Below are 7,413 nucleotides of genomic sequence, written 5' to 3'. Positions count from 1 at the left end.
CAGGAAAGAGAACCAGAAACAGATTGGTTTTTCATTGGGGGAGAGTTGAAGATCTAAGAAGCTAGGTGGGGAGAAGCAAAGTGGGAAGTGAAGCCTGTATGTGCCTTTCCCCATGCTCCATTTTTTAACCAAATGTGGGGCCATCAGATGATCTTTAACACAAGGTGATGATCTCTTTGGAACTGCGTGTGTGCCATGCCCTCTTCAAACTGGTGCATTTATGCCCTTCAGCTTCTCTCTCCACAGAAGACTCAGAGCACTTGAGGGAACAGATCTTGGCTTGAACCACACCACCTGTCATTTCATCCCCACCTTTGGGCATCCTGGTGGAATGTTGTGGGATTCCCAACTGTGTGTGAACATGTGAATGCCTTGTTCTGTCTCGTTTATTTTTAGATTACCTCTAGACTCTAGAATAAGAGTGGGAAAACCTCCTAAACGCCGAACCAGGACAGTGTTTGAGCAGAGGGAGTTGGATAAATGCATTATCATGAAACGTTTTCTAAGGAGCTCATAGACATTAAAGCGATTAATGATGACTGAGGTTCTCAGCAGGGGTTTGAAGATCCCTGCGTTTCCTCCAGATGAAGGGAAGCCTGCAGACATTGAGGCTGGAGACGAGAGCACTCTTGGTGGGGGTTTGCTGAGCTGGGTTTGAACCTGCTTCTGTGCCGCACCTCCTGGGGTCTTCAAAGGTCCTTCCCTCTCTGGAAAATTACGGGACTTCACCACTTTCTCTCAAACTTTACTTCACACTCAAAAACTCTGCTCTTTCAACAAAACAGATTCGTGGGACTTCCAGCAAGGAAGTAAACAGAGAAAGGAGGATAAAAAATATGGAGAAGGTCGCAAGGGAGAATGGTGTGTTTTGAGGTTCTGGGGGTGAAAAGGGCCATGCATACACTCTCTGAAGGGCTGTTTGGCCACCTGCTGCCCAATGACAGATTTTCCTGGTGCCTTGTTGCGGCCACCGCCATCCCTCTCTCAGGGAAGGGTGAGGTGTGGCCACCAGGGGTGCATGACCTTGGAGAGAACAAGACCCTACAAAGAGCATCTACTGTAAGCAGAAAACTGGGCATGGCAGCAAATCCGAGGGGTGGGAGAGGAAGGAAATTGAGGAGGAAGAAAACTGTAGTTGGGCATTTGCTGAGCGCTGGAATGTTACCCTCCTCCTGACTTTCTGAGGAAGGATGGCCTCTGAGACCACTATTGTTATGAGTGATCTCAGAGTTGACTCTCTTTGGCCATCTCAAATCAAGCCCACATCCATTACGATCAGAAAGTCATAATTCAGCAAAGTTTCTCTGTGCTCTCCGGTGAGACTCATTTTCAAATTTTAGTAGAAGCTTTTCAAACTAGAGATGAGCACTTACAATTCTGTGTATTGCATGAGGAATACTTTTACAAGGGTTCCTTTCAGACTTTATTTCTTCTGTTACACTTTTGGTAGCTAGTCTTAAGAGCTCGGCACCACCCAGAACACACACACACTTATCCAACGCCGTCTTGTTTCAGCCCTGGCTCTGACTGGGATTGCAGGGGTGAGGTGAGAGCTTCAGACTCTTCCGAAGAAAATGTATGCCAGCCTGATTTAGTGAGAGAATATCCTGTCAGCATCGTTTTGTTTTGTTGTATAAACCAAATCATATCTGCTTTAAAGATAAACCAAGTGTAATTCCAGAAAAATACTACTATTTCAGGTATTATTTTAAAGACAAGTTCCTTTTACATTAAATAGCTACATTTGTGCAGTCAAGATGCTCAATCAATTCTGCTTTCTTCACAAGCTGGGCTCCAGGAGACACTTTAAATGGAAATTTACATTATATATTTCAAATAGGTCCAAAAAAGTACTTTAAATCATATTTCCATTTTATTTTTTTAAGAACGAAGTAGACTCCAAAAAGAAGAACTGGTTACATAAGCATTGTGTGAGAATGTCTAAGTAGCAGAATGGATCTCTGTAAATACAAAGATTCTGAGAAACAATCACAAGAAAGAAAATTGTGGACAACACTTACTTATTTCACGCACTTTCTAAACTGACAGCCAAACGTAGGTTCTTCGTGGAATGCCTTAAAATTCTAATATTTAATAAACTAGAGATACTCAGAATCCAAATTGAATTGGTTGAATATGGGATCTGGATGATATTTAAAAACAAAACAAAAAACTCTCAGATAATGTGCAGCCAGAGCTAATAACCTCCTGGATTGTCAATGTATTCAACGGGGAGAGAACAGATGTCCCCAAGAAGCTTAAAGAAATTATTCTTCTGGGACTCTTTCAGCACTAAAGGACATCCAACCTTCCAACCTTCTAATAGGAGAGAGGTCTTTAAACGGTGTAGTCAGCCTGGGTGATTTGGGCAAAATACAGATTTTAAAAAAATTAAAAATTAATATTTTATTCCTTGGGGTTAAGAACAGTTTAATCATTATTCCTTGGGGTTAAGAACAGTTTAATCATTATAACATGCTTCACTATATATTTTTACTTTATTATGTTAATTTTGGCCTCCTTACTAAATGGGCTCTTTCAGCTTTTTAGGCAATTAAAAATTTATATACATATGAAATTACACTTTTTTGTATATACGTATGCGAGTGTATACACACACACACACACACACACACACAGTTGGCCCTTGAACAACACAGGTTTGAATTGTGCCGTCCATTTACACGTGGATTTTTATTTTTTATTAATGCAGGACTGTAAATTTTCTCTTCCTCATGATTTTCTTAACATTTGCTTTTCTCTAGCTTACTTTAAGAATAAAGTATATAATACATACAACATAAAAAATATATGTGTTAATCGACTGTGTCTCTGACTGGTAAGGCTTCTGGTCAACAGTAAATGATTAATAAAGTTTTTTTGGGGGGTCGTGTCAAAAGTTATATGGGGATTTTCAACTGCAGGCGTCAGCACCCCTAACCCCTGCCTTGTTCAACTATGTCTTGAACAGTTGAGAAAGAGAGAGAGAGAAAGAGGTAAGGGGACCATGGACATTGCAATATAAAATGTGGCTTTCACTCAACAGAGGTTTTCCTGGGTCAGGCATCTTCTGTGTTCATGCTGATAGTCAGCAGTTCATTCTAGAAAAACCTTGTTTTAGGCAAGAAATAATGGAATATGGTGTGCTGGAGAGAAGATGAAAAGAACTTAATGAATGAACCATCAACATTACCTGATATCGACCCCTAGTAAATTAAAACCCTGTTTGGCTTTCCTGGTCACGTAGGTCCTGTCGCCTGCAGAAATATTTCTATTACTTGTTTACTGCATTGCAGAATCATCGTGAAGCTGTGGGGGTGCCGATCTTGGCCACCACTCAAGAGGCCTTGGGATCTGAAGAACAAACAGGAGCTTGATCGGGGGTTTGCCCAGAAGGCTGTCCAGTCTCACTCTGATGAAACCTTCTTCAAGGAGCTGTTACGCCTTAGCACCTCTGGGGGCAAAGGGAAGTTGAGGCAAAGAACAATTCCACTAAATTGTTTCCTAAATGGTAGGATTTATTTCAATGCTCACATACAATTGCATGAGACAAACTATTTACATAAAACATAAGTACAAAAAATATAATACAATTTATACTGTACATAGTCAGGATTCTCTTCTTTTGTCCGAAAATGTTGGCAGATAGAGATGGTGTGGAGGGGATGCTATGGAGGGAAGATTGCACTCTTAGTGGCACTCAAGATCATTCTTCATGAATTTATTGTTTAAAAAAGATGAATTGGTTTGGATTATAGAAACTGGCAATTCACCAAGAGCAGTGAGCACGGCATTTCCCCTTCTGTAGTAACAGCTCATTTTATCTTATAAATATGTTTGCTTTCCTCAGAGTTGGGACCTGGAGCAGGTGTGAGTTGGTTTCTGCTGATCGGCAGGTAACCCCCCCAACCCGCCTCTTCTCAAAATTTCCATAATGGATTCAACATACCACCCCATGAGCTCCCTGCCTGGGATGCCACAGTTGGTACCTCAAACTGATTTTTGAAAGCAATGTATCTGTCAGGTGTCATTAAACAACATTCTTGGATATAGACCTGGACAGCTCTCAAGTGAGCATTTAAGACCAATGAACTGATGAACAGAAAACATGAAAGTGAAGACTACTGGAAATTTGTATTACACATTTCTAATAAGGTTTTTGTTCAAATGAAACCTTGAAAACCGAACGTAAGGACAGAAAAAAAGTGCACCCAACGGCCCAGTGAAGAAAGTTCTGGCAATTCACGAGGATTCCAACAGGGCAATCAAAACTCCAGTTCTTCATTCAAAGGAAGGGAAAGGCAAATGCTACCTCATCTAAAAAGCCCTATTATGATTAATACTTATTGTCTTTTAAAAATTAATTTTAAGGTCAAGAACTTTCTGCAAGTTTCCCAAGGGCTGTAGTTGGCTTTGGAGAAGGTTCAGTGAAAAACTGAAACAATCCCGAATACATTTATTTTGCATCACAAAACAGCAACAGCAAATTAACACAGAACGAGGCATTTAATAGCATAACATCTTCATAAGTCACGTCAAGGGGCATAACACACAAGCTTTGTCACCCACTTTTGAAGAATCCTACACTGGACCAAGTTTGTGCGTTTTCTTTGCAGATGACGTAGAGTTTCAGTGGTGAATGGAGGAGCTGGGGTTGAAGGTTCAAACCGTGCTTTCTTTCAAAGGGCAGAAGTTCAAGTTCGATGTTGGCCACAGTCACGGTATAAGAAAAAACACCTTTAGCAGAGAAAACACCATTAACTTTCTTAATCCAAATTAAGGTTGACAACTTTGTGTACTTGTAAGCAGTGTTGACGTTGGCTTAAAAAAAAAAAAGCGCACAAAGTTCTAGGTGGTTCTCATTCCACTCAGTGTATCTGTACCAGCTGTCACCAGCCTGATTTTCCTCTATCTGTGGACTTGCCTGAAGAGCGACAGTAACAAACACTCTAACTTCGACTGGCAGCACATCGGCATCCCTACCACAGACCAAACCCTAATGTGTTTTGTGGAAGATGTATAATTAAAGTGATGTCACTTTCTGGAAGGCTGAGACCAGAATAACCTGAACTCGGAACACACATCTGCCCCTGTTCTGATGCGACATGCTCTACCCAATGGGGGCAGACATCACACCTAGGATGTGCTCCATGGGTCATTTTCTATTCCTGAGTTCAAAGAGACATACAAGATTTTCTTCAAAGTGCAGCCAGTTAATCCTCTGCTTTGAAATGGAACCAATAATATCCAGATGAGATGATAAATCACCATCTCAAACAAGGCACTGGCAACTTTTTATAGGGAATTAAACTATCTGCACTTACAGAGGATGGGGAACAATGCTTTTTTCTCAGTGACATGATAGAAGGACAGTTTGGGGTTTTCCAGAATCCAGATTTTGCTCCCAGCCCATATTTATCGAGCATTTGAACCAGTTTGAACTACCATTCCCCTAACATTTGGACTACTTGGCATTAAGTTGCCACGAAGCTGAAAAGGAATAGGGTCACTCATGTTCCAACCACTGGCCTCAGATTTCTTCCTAAATATAAAGAGATGGAGTGGATGGCATTGCTGGTCCAAAATGTTGGTTTAAGAAGTGCTACAGAGTGGTTTTCTCTCTCTACTTTGTTCCTTTCTGGTTTTAAACTATCCTTGGCTAGTTACCCCCACCATGTAAATACAGTAAAACCTGTTTGAAGAAAAATGGATTCTGACTCTGGTCATGGGTAATAAGCTTGATTGCTTTTGATGGCAAAACAAATACGATCTTTTGCAAATACTACGAGGCAGCTTACGTTAGGAACCGTACACCTGGTGTCAGGCTCTGAATTTGGTTTTGACGATGTTCTAAGTCCCTGTGCCCTGTAAGCTATGTTTTCAAGAGAGAACAATCTCCATTCCTGATGCTTTTGTAACATGTCTCAAATTTTTGATAATGCGACATGTGACAGATGAAAAAACCTTGATCCACCTGCTCCCCAAAATATGTATAACACGTCTTTAATATAAGTCCATTAAAAAAAGGAGACAGGATAATAAAAAAAAAATGACAGAATAGTCATTATAGAAATCCCTGCCAATAATCCAACATTGCATCTTGTTCATTACTTTTCAGTTTCCAAAGGGAAAACCAAGGATTCCAGCAATTTATTTCCCTGTATTTTATCAGATTATCAAAACAGAGAATAGGAATACCTTGAGTCAGTATGTGTACAGTTACAAAGCATCTTTCAATCAATTACTATTAATGATCTCAATAGAGGAGAAAAGCAGAAATAAATTCCATAATGGTTTCTGGTCTCCAAATCTTTGATCTCTGAATAACTGGCATTCCTTTTTGTGTATTCCTCTGGTCAAAGTGACAGTTACTTTACGTTCTCCCATTTCACACCCATTGCCCAGAGAAGCAAGGTGCTGCTCAGCATGGCTTTGTTTTCTGACAATAGATAATCATAGGTAATCAGATCTGCAATGTTGTGTCCACATATTCTCACCAGGTAACAAGAATGGCCATGACATCATGGAGACATGAGAAGGGATGAATGTATTGGGCATGCCAACGCAATCCGAGAACTCCACTTTTGCCTCATCTTAAAAAGAAGAGCAGAGAGTTTGCATATGAGTTGATTTAAGGTTCTCATTGTAATTCCCATCTTCGGGAACACTGATTATTGGAGCTGGAGGCTTAGGGACAGTCCTGCTCTGTGGAGAATGGCTGCTTTGAGGTAGAAGCAGTTCACTATATCCCCCACTGGTACCTGTTGCCCCTGGATGGTGCCCCAGAGCCAAGCTTTTGAGATGGAAATGCTGACTTCAATGGAGTGGACCCCAAATGCCACACACCAGAAAACCCCAATGGAGTGTAAAAGATCCTGCTGAAGGTGTTTTGACAGTGTCGGGGACATGTCCACGATTTATTCTAAAAACAAGTAAATATCATAAAGAAGCATCAGGATACTTGTGATTTCAGACACTACCAAGACTGCACCTTCAGTGTGCATTAAGGGAGTGTTTATGCAAAATGATTAGCTGAGTACAGACTTGATATATATTTGACATAAAATCTCCTCCGATCTTCCGTCAACCACTCAGGTATCCTGTAGGTGGCCCTGGGGACACGGGATTCCCCCGCTGAGACTTTGTCCATAACTTGGAAGGTGGTCTGACCCACGGATTCTACCAAAGCCTCCACTGGAAACACTCACCCTCCTGGGCTTTCAGTCCCACGACTCTCACCCATGTGCAGATAAGTAAGTAAATAAGGCCACCCTCGGCTGAAACTCCCGCCCTTTGGGCAGTTGGTCCTGGAAGAGTCCCGGCATCGGACCCCAAGAATTGTGCGTGCATCGTGGCTCCCCACCTGGGACCAGCCCTCACACTCAGCTCGGGTGCCACCAGGTCCCCATTTTC

General features: G+C 41.5%; 1 long non-coding RNA gene across 1 annotated transcript; it reads right to left on the bottom strand.

Annotated features, from left to right (window-relative positions):
- Positions 1-3,497: 3,497 nt before the first annotated feature.
- Positions 3,498-6,655, bottom strand: LOC110591589. Its single transcript, XR_002481034.2, has 2 exons — positions 6,498-6,655; positions 3,498-4,737 (listed from the first exon to the last, which is right to left on the bottom strand). It is a non-coding gene; the product is annotated as an uncharacterized LOC110591589 (long non-coding RNA).
- Between the last annotated feature and the right edge of the window lie 758 nt (positions 6,656-7,413).

This window comes from Neomonachus schauinslandi, chromosome 7 (genome assembly GCF_002201575.2).
Source record: "Neomonachus schauinslandi chromosome 7, ASM220157v2, whole genome shotgun sequence".
Taxonomy (NCBI): domain Eukaryota; kingdom Metazoa; phylum Chordata; class Mammalia; order Carnivora; family Phocidae; genus Neomonachus; species Neomonachus schauinslandi.
The sequence above is the reverse complement of the archived record's forward strand: the minus strand, read 5'-3'. Positions and strand labels throughout refer to the sequence as shown.